At 39.6% G+C, this 18,039-nt stretch overlaps 1 protein-coding gene across 1 annotated transcript in view; it reads right to left on the bottom strand.

The window, feature by feature from the left end:
* The window catches only part of EHF (ETS homologous factor), a 50,765-nt gene extending 32,968 nt beyond the window's left edge, over positions 1–17,797 (bottom strand). The window contains exon 1 of the mRNA XM_083441670.1: positions 17,580–17,797. The gene's annotated coding sequence lies outside the window, so the exon portion shown is untranslated. The remainder of the gene's footprint in view (positions 1–17,579) is intronic.
* Between the last annotated feature and the right edge of the window lie 242 nt (positions 17,798–18,039).

The raw sequence follows: 18,039 nt of genomic DNA, 5'->3' as shown, positions 1-18,039 counted from the left end.
GCTACTGTACCCTCCATAATGGCCTGGGATATGGTGTAGTGGGCTGTAGAGAAAAGAAGGAATCAGCAAAAAAACAGGGTAACCCTAACCTACTAATGCACTGCCACCTTAGTTTATAATTACAGTGGTACCTTGGGTTACATACGCTTCAGGTTACATACACTTCAGGTTACAGACTCCGCTAACCCAGAAATAGTACCATGGGTTAAGAACTTTGCTTCAGGATGAGAACAGAAATCGTGCTCCGGCGGCCCGGCGGCAGTAGGAGGCCCCATTAGCTAAAGTGGTGCTTCAGGTTAAGAACAGTTTCAGGTTAAGAATGGACCTCCAGAACAAATTAAGTACTTAACCCGATGTACCACTATATAAGGAAAAAGACAAACAATCAGAAGCATTTCTTCAGGTAAGCACAGATGAGGCTGGCATTCAGTCCAGTGGCTAGTAGCTGGTGGCCAGTAGCTTAGATTACCTTTGAAAAGGATGACGCATGTATGGATGCGAGATTGATCATGAATTGTGTTAAGTTTGGCCTGCTAAGTAAATACCTTCATTGATAATGATGCTGTAGGTAGCTTTTTCCTGAATAAGCAAGCTTCTCTTCCTATCAGTCTTACATTTATATGAATCTACCCCAAAGCTATCGCTACCTCATAACGCAGGTGAGCAAACATTCCTCTAGACTGGTTGGTTAGCCTAAAATATATATAGAATGCTACTATTTCCTGTAAGTGTTTCACCATGACCAATGGTCAGGGGTGATGGGAGCTGTCATCCAACAACATGTGGATGACATCATACTCAGTACACTGGATTGTACATGTTCTGGATTGTACATAGTTGTTCATTTTGATTAAAATTCTTGTGGTGTAGGAAAACGTCAAAAGTATCTATTGTTTCCCCATGTGGTTTCCCATTAATCCAATGGGCTCATTCCGTGGTAGGGTAAGTCTGAAGGGAAGTCTGAAGCTGCCCATAGCTATCTTCAGTTTAGATGTGCTTAGCACTTAGCTGTTATAAGTGCCAGCTCAAAAACACAGATTCCTGCTTGTGCAAGTCACCTACTCAAATGAGCATGGTAAGATCAGATAACAATAGTCAGAAAAATCTTAGGGCCAAATTAGACACTGTGCAATTGCATGAATGATTTTTAAAAGTAAAAAAAGGTGCATGTGTGCTGAAAAACCATTAGTGGGGGGGCTTCCATCCTTTGTCACAGTTTTGGTCCAAATCCAGATTTCCCTCTCACATTGGGGGGAAAATCCCAGTAGTGGGAGTGGAAGGTTTCATTCCAGTTCAAATAGCGGCTGCTAGTCATGTAAATATTTATACATATTGGCATTTGGGTAGAATGAATATCTTCTTTGTCTTTGTTACGAATGTTCATGCTAGTTTTATATATTCTGGAAAGCATTCTCATGATGAAGGAGAGCACTGTCTAGCTTAATAGCTTAAAAGGGCAACCCAAATGATCAAGGGCTGGAGGAAAGGTTACAACATTTGAGGCTTTTCGGCTCATGGGGCAGGGGGCAAGACGGGACATGATAAAGGTGCGTAACATTATGCACACTTCTTCTTTCATATTATTAGCACCCAGCATTAACCAACAAAACCTAATGAGAAAAACTTAAGGACCGACAAAAGGAATAACTTCATGCAATGCCTAGTTGAATTATGAAATTTGCTGCCACAAATTGTAGTAATGGCCACCAGCTTGGTTGACTTTAAAAGGAGATTAGACAAAACCATACAACCTTATGATAGATTGTATTCAAGGGTGGTTTTCCTGAGCAAAGAAAGGGCACCTGGTTTTGATTGATCTCTCCTACCTAATGGCAGCTTCTGTGTGTCCTGCCCCCAAGAGCTTCTCCTGTGAGTTGGAGAACCCACTGGAACAGCAAGGAATATGGCACAGAACAGTGCATTTGGCAAATATAGGGTGCCTTGCCTTAAGCATTTCCACAAGCACAAATTCACCACGAGATATGGGATGGGTGAAGATGTCCGTTTTGGTTTCTTTCTGTTTCCCAGCCTTAAGTTTGGTATTCAACACATCGGTTTGCAAAAATTTTTGGAAAATCAGCATTTTAGTGCAAATTTCTCCCATACACAATTTTTAATGCAATTTTCGAATTTTATTTTCACTGCCGTATACATTTATATGCACACTTTAAACTAGCATATGCATTTCTTGAATTGCAGTGAAAAATGGGGACAATGGCAAAGTTTAAAGGATTGCGTTTCAGTTTGCATGTGGTTTCACAAAGTGCAAATTTGGCAAGTTCGCATTTAGATGGGAACTGAATCCAGTTTCTCCCCCACCTCTACACCGGATACGACCCGACGTGTACTAATTGTGATGGCTATATGTCACCTGCAGGATCAGAGGCAGGGAAGTGATTGTGGGAGAGTGCTGGTGCACTCGTTCCCTACATTTGGGCACAGAAGTCCAGTTTGATGTAGCAGGGCTCTTGTTATGTTCTTGTGCTTGCAAATGCAGCATGCTCCTTTTATTAAGCAAATAGTCTGGCATTCCAGAAGCAGACTTCAATACAATGCCTTATTCTAGGGGGTGTTGACTTAAAGAGTGCGCTGGCTAGATGTTTGCTCATTTTCTATAAATGTTATTTAAGATCAAGAAAGCAATATAAGATTTTGCTGCTGCGGTTCCAACACAACATATAAAAAGAAATTGAGGGCAGCTTGACATGTGCAGTTTCGGGCAGTGTCAAGTCAGTGCATGCATAAAGGCGTCAGCCATCACTATCTTTCTTAATACATCTCCAGATCCCATATACAGTAAGTAGAAATCAAACCAGCAGCTTCAAGAAATGTGCTGTTAAAAATGACTGCAGTTAGCCCCTTTGCACATGCCCTTGTCCGAGTGGTAAGCAGAATGCCACCCTGAAGAAACAAAACCTTAAAATGATAGATTGGGTGACCCAAAAGACATTGGCCAAGCCTGAGTTCTATTGAAAACAATGGGACTTAAGTTAGTTACGGCCAAGGTGATATATAATGAAATGAAAAAGGTATTTAAATATACCTTCCTGAAGAAACCAGAGGCCTTTCTCCTGAGCATGGTCGGCCAATTGGTGCCAAAGAAGGATAGAACTTTCTTTATGTATGCCACAACAGCAGCAAGAATACTTATCGCAAAGTATTGGAAGACACAAGATCTACCCACCCGGGAAGAATGGCAGATGAAGCTGATGGACTACATGGAATTGGCGGAAATGACTGGCAGAATCCGAGACCAGGGAGAAGAGTCGGTGGAAGAAGACTGGAAAAAATCAGAGTATATTTACAGAAATATTGCAAAATAAATGAATGCTAGAAGAATGCTGGAATGAAGTTATATGGTTTTAGCAGAAATGTTATAAAGAATTAAGCAAAAACTGATTGTTAATGGGCTGAAGTGGAAAATTTAAAGTTAGATTGTGTTAAGATAAATTATAGAACAAAAAATTGAAAAAGATGGAAAGGATTTGCTGAAATAGCTAATTGAACTAGAATACAAAAAAGGGAGGTGTGAGGAGGTCGATGAAACAAGTAAATGAAAGGTAAAGATATGGAAATATGGGATGTGTTTTTTAAATGTTTTTGTTTCTCTTGTTGTTTTGATGTATTGTTTTTTTCTTTTTCTTTTTCTTTTTGATGTATTGGTATTTTTGTTTTTCCCCCTGTAACTATTAAACTTCTAATAATTTTTTTAAAAAAATGTTAGTTAGGGCCAGCTTGCCCCACTGATTTCAATGGGATTAAAGTGTGAATAAAGTTTTTTTGTTATTTTTTAAATTTGTATACTGTCCTTCATCCAAAGATTACAGCTTGCTTCACAACAACATAAAAACACAAAGTGAGAATACAAAATACATAATAAAAACAAAACAAAACCAGTAATAAAGGTAAAGGACCCCTGACAGTTAAATCCTGTTGCAGACGACTCTGGGGTTGTGGCGCTCATTTCGCTTTACAGGCCGAGGGAGCCGGCATTTGTCCGCAGTTTTTCCGGCTCATGTGGCCAGCATGACTAAGCCGCTTCTGGTGCAACAGGACACTGAAACTAGAGCAGCTCACAGAAACACCGTTTACCTTCCCACCAGAGCAGTACCTATTTATCTACTCACACTTTTTGGCGTGCTTTCGAACTGCTAGGTTGGCAGGAGCTGGGACAGAGCAATGGGAGCTCACCCCATCGTGGGGATTTGAACCGCCAACCTTCTGATCGGCAAGCCCGAGAGGCTCAGTGGTTTAGACCACAGTGCCACCCGTGTCCCAAAACCAATAATACATCCTCCCCAAAACACATTTAAAGGGCATAGAAAGTTAATCAGCTGAAGCCAAAGACCTGGTTAAAAGGAAATGTTTTCGCCTGGCCTGAGGGAAATCTCCCTGGGGAGAGCATTTCACAAACGGGGAGCCACCGCAGAAAAGGTCCATTCTCGTGTTGCCACCCTCCTGACCTCTCATGGAGCAGGCACACAAATAAAGTTCCTCAGGCTCCAACCCCACATGTGTCAAACCAGTGGTGCTCACAACAACAGCGAAAGGAAAAGGTATTTATGCTCATCAGCTCAAGGAAGAAGCCTCTCCCCACCCCCTCCCAATGCTTCTCCTCCAGCGCTGCTGCAGAAAATAGCTCTCACAGTTCTTGCTTTAAATTAGACTAGATTCAATACAATGGAGCATTTATATGTCAAAAGACTGGAAATGGGTTGTCAAGGTAAAATTCACCGTAAACAGAGACGTTAATTCAGTTGTTGGCATGGCTCTCTGTTATCTTCTCAGTGCCTTCCAAAGGGTATTAACTCTACCTTTTGGCAGCATGGTTATTTATTATACTATATTATTTTTTGCACCTGCTGCCTAGCCCTGATAACAGCTCACACCACGCTTTGATTTGCTGGGCTATTTGAAAAACAAACGCAAAAAAAGGCCTCAGCAACCTGAGCTGGTTTGATGAGAGCACTTTTCCACAGAGTTTTCCTAAGTATATGGCTTTCTACTTTCAGGTGTGAATATCCCATGGATTCCAAGATGCAAGTCCAATTGGAGGAGGAGCAGTCTCCCAAGATGAGATGTGACATTCTTCTTTTCCATTAACCAGAACCCAGGCAGCACACAGCAAATGCCCAGCTATAAGCAAGTGTGCAAATTGTGAAGGAAGTGTGAGCAAGCTTTCCCCTCATTCACTCCATATCCTTTGCTCTCCTACCCTTAAATGACAATACCATGAGCAAATGCATTAGAGGGAAGTGATGAAAGGGGAAGTCATTGTGGAACAAATGACTTCTCAAGCTCTCTGTAATTCAGGATCATGGTACAATAGGTACATGCAAATCATGGCTAAGGAAAAGAAAACAGTCCAACCAGCCAGCCATCAAAACGTTTTTCTATGGATCTCTATGTAGCTAACAGCAAGTACTGAAAAAACAAAGCAATGTAAAACATGGAACTAAAATTGTTTCATGTTGAGGTCAATGGTTGGAACTATCACTTATGCCTTACCCAAAATTGTGGGTAATGCAAAAATAATACTAATAATAAATGCAAAGATACGATTGCTCTAGTTGTCTTTGCATTTATCATTAGTATTATTTTTGCATTTATTTTTGCATTTATACCCCACCTTCCCTTCAAGGAGTTCAAGGTCATGCACACATTTCCTCTCCACCCCATTTTATCTTCACAATAACCCTGTGAGGTAGGTAAGGCTGAATTAATCCATCAGAGAAGAGGAGAAAGGTGAGACCCATTGCAGCGTGGTAAAGGATATGTAACTAAATTGCCAAATGAAACCCCAAAGAGCATAGATTTGCAATTACATACCACAGATTTTAAAAAGTCACAGGAACATGAGATGAAGCACAGATTGGCTGCTAGCTGCCCATCTGCAGGTATTTTCCACCCATTGACACAGATGCCAGGGTGACATGGCTTCAGTTTGTGTATTCTGTATATAAGCATTGCTTGCTGTTGATATTTCAGTCAATATTCCCAGTCATTCAACAGAGAGTTGTTGGTGGGAAGGGGCCAAGTCTGATGAACAAGTCTGAAGTTAGAATAAACCATTTAGAGGAGCAAACTGCATTGAAAAAATGCTAAATTAAATATACTCAAAAACTGCACGCGCGCACACACACACAAACTTTATATTCTCCACAACCAAATGCATCCCCAAATCGGAAGGTAAATCCTACATTTACTCATCTGTGTTTGTAATCATGTGGTCAGGAAGCTAGAATCGGAACAAGCTCCAGGTGATGAGGCAACAGATTGTCAAAGAGCCCCCTTAAGCTCCATTTTCCACACACACCTAGAACAGCAATAGGGGGCCATTTCCCCCAAGCCATGCCCACCCACCATCTGCTGCCAGGTAATTGACAGGTGGGAAGCGCCATCCACCTGTAAAAATCGCTTGCTGGGGAGCTCTGGATTTGGTCTGCTGGACTGAGAAGGCTCCCTAGAACATAGGAATAAAGAAGAAAATGGAGAACTCTTCTTAAGCAGTGAACAAGAACTCTTCTTAAGCAGTGGTGATTCTCCCTGCCTTCTGCCCCTGTGTGCCCCTCCAAACCCATTTTGGAGGGTTGGGAGGACCCCCCTAGAAAAGTGCCTTGGAGGGTTAGAGGAGAGTTTGTTCCATAGAGCAAGCAGAAATGTTTGCACTGATAGAATGATCTCCTTGGTTCTATGTTAAATTCCACCCCGTGTTTTCTCTTGACATTACGTAACCACAGCCGGGACAATTGGCTTCCAGGGCAAAGTCTGTAGCCAATTATTCATAGCTACATACCTGCATTTTCCACAAATACATTTGTGCTCAAAGTGATTTACTGGGGGAAAAGATTTACTGGAAATAAGCAGTCTACAATAATTGCACATGATTATAACGCACGGCAGAAGTTGTATTATCACTGCAGCATAACACAAAACAACTCAGTAATTAGCAGCTCATTTAAAATGCAACAAAAGTGAGCCTAAAGCTTACCAACAGGACAAGTGACAACAGTGAGCTTCATGTCCCAAGTAGATCCAAAGCAAGCCCTGCCAACTCCAGCAAAAAAAGAATATTTATACCTAGACACAACAGGCCAGAGAAAAACACCAGCTCTCTCAGGAACGCTCCTAGGGCCAAAGGGTGGGGCAAGCCAGGAGGAAACAGCCACCGCCAGATGGCAAGCATGGAGTCAGTCATTCTTTCCTCCTCCCTATGAGCACCAACACCTGTCTTTCCAAATACTAAGGTACTAGTGCTACTGGCAACTCTACGTACATTCAAATCCCAAGCTGGCAAAGCAGCAAAAAAGAAAGAAAAAAACAGGCCAGGAAACGCCAGCAGCTGATCTAGACATCATATCCCAGGTTCTTACTGTAAGTGTGTTTATGTCGGAGATAACCGACCACATGTACAAAGTGGAAGTGAAGAAAGCAGGGCTTCTGTCTGGGCTCCTGTCTGGGCTTCAGCAGGTGCCTGATTGTCAAAATGTACTCTATGCACATGAAACTGGAGCCACATCTTTGCACTACAGTGGTACCTCGGGTTACAGACACTTCATGTTACAGACACTTCAGGTTACAGACTCCGCTAACCCAGAAATAGTACCTCGGGTTAAGAACTTTGCTTCAGGATGAGAACAGAAATTGTGTGGCAGCAGCGGGAGGCCCCATTAGTTAAAGTGGTGCTTCAGGTTAAGAACAGTTTCAGGTTAAGAACAGACCTCCAGAACGAATTAAGTACATAACCAGAGGTACCACTGTATTGGCAAGATTCTCTTGGCCAAGCGGGATAGTAAATTATAACAAAATCCAGCCAAAAAATAATTAAAAGATGGTTATACTGTTGGCAGGAAACTACTTAAGACTGGTGGTGAATTTTTGCATTCCAGTGAATGGTTAATGGAACAATGTCTCCCAACTACTGGGATATATATATTTGTTATATTTATATTTTGTGCTTCCCAAATAGAGTTCAGAGCAGTATTTAACAGTAACCCTGTAAGATAAATTAAGTAGAAAGACAGTGGTTGTCCTCTTTCAGTGTTGGATTGCTTAAGCCCCACTGAATATGTACTGGATTGTAGCCTTAGTGATTTGTCTGAGGCCACCCAGAGGGCTTCATAGCTGAACAGAGTTTTCCGTGTTACTATGCTGTTTCAGGTTACTGGTGAACAGAAGTGGTTTTGCATAAAACAGATTCCATCTTGCACCATTGCATCAAGATTCCTTATATGCAAGAGGGGGCTGGATGAGGCCACTGGACTGAAAGCCCCCTACATTCCCCACTACACAATCTAATAAGCTGGTGTATCTGTTTTACCTATTTACAGAATTTTAGGAAACCTAGTTCTGAAAACTAGGGATTGCTAATAGATGCTGAGGATATCATCAAAGAACATCAGATAACTTTAAAATCCACAGTGCTATTGCACTCTCCAACTACTATGCTTATTTTTAAATACTCAAATTATTTATTGGTTTATCTCAGAAATTATGCCTCATCAATTTGATTTGGGTCAAACTGGCCCTCAAGCTGACTTACAAGTAATAAAAGATATATAGATACATATAAAATAATTGAGAGTGTGTATGTGTCAGTAGAGTATATGCTTGTAGCAAAATGAAAATATATTTACAATTCACCCAAAGGATGTGTTTCAAATTAATTGAAAAACTGTCAGCCTAGATTATTGGGGGAGGGAGCTTCAGAACACTATTGCCACACTTAGAAAGACCCTGCCCCTTCATAAATACTTTGAGGGATGTTTTCACTATAGCTATGCCAAATAATACTAAATATTACAAAGGTTCATTCCTGTGAAGAAAGGTTCAAATATCTGAACTTTGCATTCAAATGCCAGGGAGATTGTCCTAATGTTTCCTGTCTCCATACAGTCAGATGCTTGTATTTCTCAAAGTTTTCTGAAGTTACACCACAAAGATGAACCAACAGAATGCTGAATCATTTATATACAGTTGTGTAATAATAATTGTATGTTTTGGTCAAACCCATTACATTATAAAAAAAGAGACAATTATGTTGGGTACATAGGATTTTCTAACCACAACATCTTGGCTGATTTTTACACGGTCTTTAGATGACATGAGAGAGCAATTATACTGTATTATAAATTAGTCACTTGCCCAAACTCAGTTTTATATCAAAGCTGATTTAGGACTCATGCAAATTCAGGGTTGCATCTTACAACCAAAAGGTTTTACATATAGCTGAATCACTTTAAGAATCATCATATTAATATTTCCTGGCTGGATCTTTGGCTAAGAACATAAGAAAGCAAAGGACACAAAACTAGGAACCTGAGCATGTAGGACTGTTGTGAAAAGATTTGTTCTCTTCTGGAGAAGAAATTTTCCCAAGCAGAGACTACCATATTTTCATTCCCCACCCCCATCTTTTCCTCTACCTGCTGAGAAACCAGGTTAATTCAGTTACCAGCAAGTATTGTGGCCTTTCTCCTTTATTTCCCCAAGTCATTGTGACTCAGATAACTTCTACTGCCTCACATCTCAGGAAATGAAAGGTATGCATTTTATTCAATCTTTTCCTATTCAGAACAGGACCAAAATGTTAGTTGCTAGTGTTCACGCTGGTCTGTAGGAAGAAAGCCTCTGGAGAGTGCATCATCTTTCCTGTCCTGTGTTCTTTTGAATTTCCATGTGCTGCAGCTGTAGTAGAATCTGGAGGTGCCTTCTGGCTTCATGATTCAGGGATCATGATGTTAACATTGATTTTTGCTAATAAAACTCCTTCGCTCTAATCTTATTTATTACTACAGTGCAGATAAAGTACTAGCTAGAACCTTGCTCAAGTAACAAAAGTTGAATATCTTCATTAGGATTTCCTTAATTCTTACTAATTTCTTTTTATTTTGATTTGTTGGAAGCCACCCATAGTGGCTAGGGCAACCTAGTCAGTTGGGTGACTAATAATAATAATAATAATAATAATAATAATAATGCTATATGGAGCATCACCACACCACCACTTTGCTCAGGATTTCAGAATGAGGCATTTGTTTTGAGCAATGGCCTCAGCAGTATGCAGAAAAGTCAAGACAAAGATTCAAGTGAAGCCCTAGACAGCTCCATGTAGCGCTGAGGATGGAGACTATATGGATGACATCCAATGAAGTCCACCTGCTTACACAATGGAAATCAATATGTGCAAAGGGATTCCTGGTTACCCTTATCCCCCCTGCATGCCTTCATGGTCAGCTGCAGATAGTCTTCCAACACTCCAGAAGAAAAGAGAACAGAGAAGCTTTGCTAGATCTTACCCCCAAAAGAGCAGATCAGAGGTGTTTCAGCAGCAGCCATCACCATAACTGTGTATATGTGAAGTCGGTATCACTCATTTTACTCCTTAATTCCTTTTCCTCCAAGAAGCTTGGAAGAAACCACACAGCATTTTCTCCTTATTCCTTATAGTCCCTTTTGAGACTATATCTGATAGTTTTATAAACGTATAGTTGATAGACTTTGAAAGCTTCTTGATCTTTGAATTTAGAATTGCACTCCTGCCATCACATTAAAGTAGAAGAAGAAGAAGAGTTTGGATTTGATATCCCCGCCTTTCACTCCCTTTAAGGAGTCTCAAAACGGCTAACATTCTCCTTTCCCTTCCTCCCTCACAACAAATACTCTGTGAGGTGAGTGGGGCTGAGAGACTTCAAAGAAGTGTGACTGGGCCAAGGTCACCCAGCAGCTGCATGTGGAGGAGCGGAGACGCGAACCCGGTTCCCCAGATTACGAGACTACCGCTCTTAACCACTACACCACACTGGCGATCATTATCACTCGTCATCTGTTCCAAATGAGGAAATAAATGCATATTTCTTTTAAATTAGGAATCCAGTAGTTGCGTCCAATGGAAAATGGCTCTTTTTATATAAAACAGGATAGTTAATTACTCCATTAGTTGACAAGCCATGTTTTCAACTACACTTCCTGTTTAATACACCTGTATTCTACATATAGTTTGGGGTTTAATTATGAAAGAATGTCACAACAATATAGTAGTAATATATTATAATACTAAAGAAGTCTGAATTACATTTGTCCAAGTTACATCACCTTTACCTAGATTCTGTTTATAGCTGTTCATTTTTATTTAACTATGTCTTTGCAGGACTACATCCAAATCATTTGTGTCTCATTCCAAAACATTTGGGCAATCAGAAGTTCTGGAAAATAGGTAGCTATCTGCATAGGACTGTAGTGACATGATAAAGTTAGATAAAGAAGGTAAAGATAAAGAAGCTAGGAAGGTGATGTATCTTCTTTCTTCTTTGGCGATCACTCATAGCCGAGTAAGATTGTCTTTCATGAACATAGTCCAAGTCAGACTAAGTTGGTCAATCTAGCTCAATATTGTCTACACCAACCAGCAGAATCTCTTGGAGATTCAGACAGGAGTCTTTTCCAGCTCTCCTAGACAGAATCTAAGACTTTTTGCATGAGCTCTACCACTGTACTGAGTTGTGACCCATCCCGTTTATATAAATTAATTTATTAGGAGCTTTGGGTAAATTGTTTTCTTACTCCGGTTCAGATAGTTGTATACCTTGGCTTTTAAATTAGAGCGCCTGAGTTGAGCAGAAAAGTTTCATTTCAGAGCAACATTACCCACTATATATAAAATATCCAACTTCTTGATACTGAAGTTGAAGCAAATGCTTCAGGAGACAGAGTCCACAGATGAGCAGATTCTGATGTAGATCTTTATTCAGGAGCGGCCCACCCATGAGGCAAAAGCAAGGCAACCGCCTCAGGCAGCAGGGTCCACTAGGGCAGCAGATCCAGTTGTCAATCTTTCTTCCCCACTTGTTCCTGTTGTAGATATTCCTTGACCCCTTCTTCACTGGCCATTTTGGAGTCCACTTGAGGTGCCAAAATGCCTTGGGTGGGCCCTAGTCTGTTTGTACTTGAGTTCACTGAAATCAATAGGTTACCAACTTTGCATAGCATTGCAGCTTTAATTGCATTTCTTCTACTCACACAACATGCCCTAGAAGACACATCAGCTCACAACTATCCAGTCTAGAAGAGGCCGTCACATTATTTTTCCTTTGCCCATCTTTGAAGGCACCTTGCAATTATATGTTTCCCATGGCTGAAACATTAACAGATGGTACTCTTCCACTTGAGAACATTATTGTGGTCCTTCAGATGCCACCCTCTTGCCTGCAGGATATCAAAGACGAAAAATTCTAACCCCACCCAGACACAAATAAGTATTTGTACTAATGCTTTGAGGATGCGGACTGAGCCCATTTCATAGCTGCAGTCAAATGAGACAGATTTGCATAGGGAATGAAATGTGTGGCCCTTAATTTGGAATGGGGTATTTGGGATTTCACAAGCTAAAATGAGGGTACAACTGACATTTTTTGAAATCTTGATACAATCAAGCAAATATATACAGACATGATTGAAGTCCATACAACAGAGATCTAAATTAGGTTATATCCATATATGCAGGGAATGAACTATACTTTTAAAAGTATTATCTTCAGCAATGAAGCTGTTATTATCACTGTTGACATTTACTGTATGATGTCAACTTCTATATATCTAATTTGCTTAATGATGTTTACTTTGTGCCTTTAAAAGCTGACCAAATAACACAACTACTTGGAGTTATATATGCTTTCTGAGAACTAGAAATACAATTAACCTTACAATAACCTTTATTTACCGGTATGTGTGCCTTGATCTAGGGACCATTGTGGCTTTCCTTGTTCATTTAGAGAAGGCAGATAAATGTTTGCAAAGAAAAATTAACCAATTGAGCTAACCAGTCAATTGGAATTAATAGGGAAACTCACCTAGACATGTTTTTGTATGTCCATCAGATCGCATATGTTCACAAGACATCACAAATGAAAGCACTCACAGAAATTATCTGATTAATTCCCTAGTTTAAACATTTCTTTTTGAAAAATGGCCTAGCTGATTTTTTAGCTGTCAACTTTTAACTTTTAACCATTTCTTGAAATACTTTTCTACAATATAAGATAAAGCCTTTTTTAAAAAAATGAAAAGAAATGAAATCCAGCTTTCCAAGAGTTTTCCCTGACACAGCTGCTCTTTAGTACTTCAGGGACTTTCTATCAAATGGCAATATTTCTTTATTGAAACTCTAGGCGTTATTGCCTGAAAGACAAAAAGTAGTGTTCCTTCCCGAACACATCTTAAGCACAACACATCTCAGAGTTCCTTAGTTCATGACATTTTCTTTTTAAAAAAGAAAAAGGTTTTTTTTTAACCATTACAATAAATCATTTTCCAGTTAATTAATACAATTCACCTTCAAACCAAGGGAAGCAAAGAATATGGTTTAACATCACCACCAAAAAGAGATGAAAAATGCTCATTTCTCAACCCATTTGTTATCAATCACATTATCTTTTGCTCAGACATACTGTGTTATTGCTGTATCCAACAAAACTTTATAAAGTTGAGGAGCAGATAGTTTCACCACCCCTCCACAGTCAGGGGGTTGGTGGCCATTCACACAACATCCACATATCCTTCAAAACAATTCAAAATAATATTTATTGGTTCTATCAGTATTTCATATCCAGTAATGTAGCCCAAAATTTGCCTCCAACAACCTTGATTTTTTTCTATATCCTCTATATCCTGTACAGGTAATCTGCACCACATCTCCAAAAATAGTCATGGGACAGCTTATATACGTGTTTCGGTTTATAGGTAATCAGGCACCACGGGTGAAGTCTTAAAATAGTTATGTTTCAAATTCATTGCTATGACTACTTTACAAATTCTGTCTCCTGTCCGCTGGTGCGCGCGCACACACACACAAACGTTTGCAGAGGTCAACAGAGTAGTCAGCTGAATGCAGGAGAGAAAACAAGCAGAAGCAAGCAGACATATGGCCCCCAGAAAGAGTGGGAGCCATTTCTGCTGATAAATTTACAGACCCCAGAAAATAGGTCAGAAAATAAGCTATATTTAATTTACAAGTGTGTAAGTCTATTCAAGATTTATGCCAGTATTCTTTTTTGTGATAAAAATTACTTCAGAATTGTACACATTTTAGAGTAGTGCTAAGTTTCCTCCAGTATCATCATTTGCAGGGCTTTTTTTCCAGCTGGAACTCACTGGAACTCAGTTCCGGCACCTCTCAGGTGGATGTCATTGCCATTATAAGAGAACAAGTGGTGAGTTCCAGCACCTCTTTTTCTAGAAAAAAACCCCCAGTTCTGATCATTGGGTATTATAATACATGCATTACAACATTTCATTATTGAAATATGTGTGTGTTTTTAAAATGTATGCTAAAAGTGCCTCTTTGCAAGACATAATAGTGCCCTTTCGAATTCACCTCCTTTCCCTCATGAAAATTGTGGCTTAGGCAGCTTAGTCCTCAATGGCTTCTACCCATGCTGCATTAGAACCTAGCTTTCTGCAATTATGTCACATTTGTTTTCAAAGGTCTTAAGATCCTGGCTGTACGCAAGAGCAATCCTAAGAGTGCATACCAAAAAATCCCCCTGAGATCACTTGGATTTACTTTATAGGTTGCAGCCTAAAGCCCTTTTAATTCACCCTCTCCTCAAAAACAGACAAGTTGAGTTCACAAGGCCTAGTGTTGCATCTGGATATGGAAAAGCCAAACTGACGTTCTTGCTCAGCTATGAAGATGACTGAGTGGTCTCAAGTGTCGCTATCTCAACATAACTTAGCCTCCCTACCTGTAATGCTTGGGAAATGGAGGAGAATTGCAATAACATAGTGCCAAACATATCAGAGGCGACTAAAAGCTTGCTAATTTGTGGCCTTCGTTCCAGGTTTTGATGAACCTGAGGAAAAAGTAAATTCCAAAGCTGGGGAGCAGTTGCCAAGAAGACCTCTCTGCATACCCTCATTTGACAACCTCTGCACACACAAACACCCCCCCCCCCCAGTGGCTTGGGAATTGCTTTTCCATGGTGTGAATTCGCAGTGCTTGAGTGAAAATTGCAATTATGCAGGCAGGGCAAATCATGTGGGCCTTTACTGCCCCATAAGCCCCTTTTCCCAGCAATTCCGGTTGCCGGGAGTGAGTGGGGTGGATACCATAACAACCAGCTGATTGAAATGTATTTCTCCTTGCTGGAGACAAGTTAGATTTCATAGATGTCTCCCTAGACTCCTGTCTCTAGTCGTTCACAATCTGACTTTTAAACAAATACTATTAGAAAAGTCCACAGTGTTCTGATGATTATATTTTGTAGTAGAATGTCCCTATTTTCTGAGGAACATTGGAGGGTATGTTATGCTTATTTCCTCTGATTGTGCATGATCATTGGGCATATTGAGGAATTGTGTTTTCCAGGATTAATAGACCATATGTCACAGCAATTTTTTATACACAATGTGATCTCCTATTTCCTTGTAATCCCTTTCTTTGCTTTTTCTTCACAGTACTCTATCAGTCTTCCTTTGTGATCAATTTAAGACTTTGCGGGGAGTAACCGTGTGTCTGTGCAATACTACTTAACAAATGTGTCAACTTTATCATAAAGAAGGTTATTGGTTTTGGGCAGTTATGTTGAAATTCTAAACTAATTGACCATTTTCAGCAAAAACAGTCCCCCCCCCCCCCGTTTTTTTAAATGACTGTTTATCCAAGTGAAAATAAAATGGGGGAACCAGTTACGCTACCCTGAGATTGGAAGAAGGATAGGAGAAAGAAAGAAAGAAAGAAAGAAAGAAAGAAAGAAAGAAGCAAGCCTGTGGTTTAGCTTATAAACAGTGCCTTACAGTGCAAATCCATGCATGTTTATTTGCAAGTAAAACTGTGTTCAGTGAAGCTTAAGCCTTTGTAAGCATGTTTAGGATTAGGATTTATGTTTACTCCACCATCCTATTAATTAACTCAGTAATTAACTTCACTATATTAGATAAGACTTACTTCTAGATAAGTGTTCACACCATCACAGCCAAATTTGCATTTGCTGCTGGTCAAAAGAACAAAAAGAGAATGGGAAATAGAACATCTTCTACCGGATGAAAAAGAGTGACTAACTGCTTCAGTTTTAATCTTTGTTTTCCGCTTTGTATCTGCACACATTGTGTTTTTGTGCTATTCCAAAAAAATAAATAAATGCATATCACAGCTGAAGCTATTTTACTCTTTTGCATTTATTTTCTATAACAAGAAGCCTGCATGCCTTTCATTATACCACTTGACATAAAACACTTCTTAACCACCAGCACAATTGATAAGAATACAACTGTGGTTAATAAAAAGAAGGGATTAGGTTAAAATATTGGCCAGTTAGTTATATCTTAATTTTATGTACTCAGGTTTTCTCTTTGGTACACCAAACAGTGTATTCTAGATTAATCAAGCATTAAAAAACCCCTGCACGTATATGACTGAGGAGTTATTGAAGAAGTTAAAGTGCCTATTCAGCATATATAATATGTTCCTCAATTTGTGCAGTTTGCCATTACAGAATTGCAAGTAGAAAAGAATATTTTAAATAGCACTACTGTTGTTGATTCATGGTTATTCAAACTAAATGTAAATGAAAGCCAATGGAAAGGAACACACCAATACAACCAGATGAAAATTCTGAAGGTCATAACTTTGTTTATACGCTATTCTTATATTCAGAAACTCAAAGAATGTTAACCTATTATTACTATTAAGAACATGGATTCAACATGGTGACCTGCCACTGAAGAAGTGGAATTAGGCTTAAGAAATGAATAATAACTGACCAAGATAATTGTGAAACCTTGTGTAAATTTGTTGTCGATCAACACAGCACAGGAGTGAGACAATTTCATGATATGAAATTATTAGTGGCCCTGGTTATAATGGCAATTGGGTGATAGGGAACAATCTGAAAATTAGACCCAGAAGCCCAGTTGAAGCAGACCAGTGGTTTTGTGAGAACATTACAACATCTCCTTCACCAGACATGCAATTAATATATTTGTGGATGATCAGCAACAATATTATATTCAGCAGACCTGATTACAATGCCAATACTTCAATGCTAACCCACAAATATAATTTGAGACACTTGAGAAATTAGGAGCAACTCAGGATACAGAAGCTGGCATGCCCACAATTGGGGTGCCGGGTATATACTTGAAAACAAATAGAATTGTTTACATTTTATCCCTCTGAACATTAGCCTACTTGACCTTACTAAATCAGGGCTAATAGCACAATAATCATTGTAACTAAAGATATTAGTAGTAGTAGCAGCAGCAGCACTAGTAGAACAACTTTAAACGAAAACAAAATGCCCACTGTCCTGCTGGTTGAGCCAATGAATCCTGCACATCATTAGGATATTTTAAACACACTTGTTTTAGTGGGATTTGTGCTGCCCGTGCGTAGCCAAAATCTCTTAATGAGAGCTTTTCAACATCCTTTGATCAAAACATTTTAGTTGCATTTTTCAAGGCAAGGGTTGGAACATCATCGTTATGCCAGAGATTAGTTCATACTTGTGCACCTCTAGATTTTATCCCTAGTGGCAGAGTTTTTGCTTAAAAGGAGCTGAGAGCACGCCGTTCAAAGCCCTTACCTCATTTAGCTGCTGGTTCTGTTGGGGAAATCCTTTAGCTGCAGCAGCGAAAAGACTGATCAGATGTTATGCCAGATGTTAGGTACACATAGGTGGCAGGCTATCACTTCAAAAAACCTCGCAGCAGTGAAGGCAGATGCTTGTGATATGAATTTTAAAACATATTTTAGAATGTTTAGCTGGCCAATTGTGGAATTCCTTAGGTCACTTCCTGTTATTCTGATTGGATCGTCTAAAATAAAACTTTAAAAAACCCCACAGGGATTGCAAACATTTGCATACAGCCAGCCAACTCACACCTTCCCGCACAAACAAAACAAGTCTAACCAGGTTACACTTCTGTCCCAAGAACAAAAGAGAAAGAGCCCTGTTAATGGATGAGGCATTGGTTTCGTGTGTGTGTGTGTGTGTGTGTGTGTGTGTGTTTAAGACGATCCCATTTATTTTATTTTATTTTTGC

Source organism: Podarcis tiliguerta, assembly GCF_965153285.1.
Source record: "Podarcis tiliguerta genome assembly, chromosome: 1".
Lineage (NCBI taxonomy): Eukaryota > Metazoa > Chordata > Lepidosauria > Squamata > Lacertidae > Podarcis > Podarcis tiliguerta.
The sequence above is the reverse complement of the archived record's forward strand: the minus strand, read 5'-3'. Positions and strand labels throughout refer to the sequence as shown.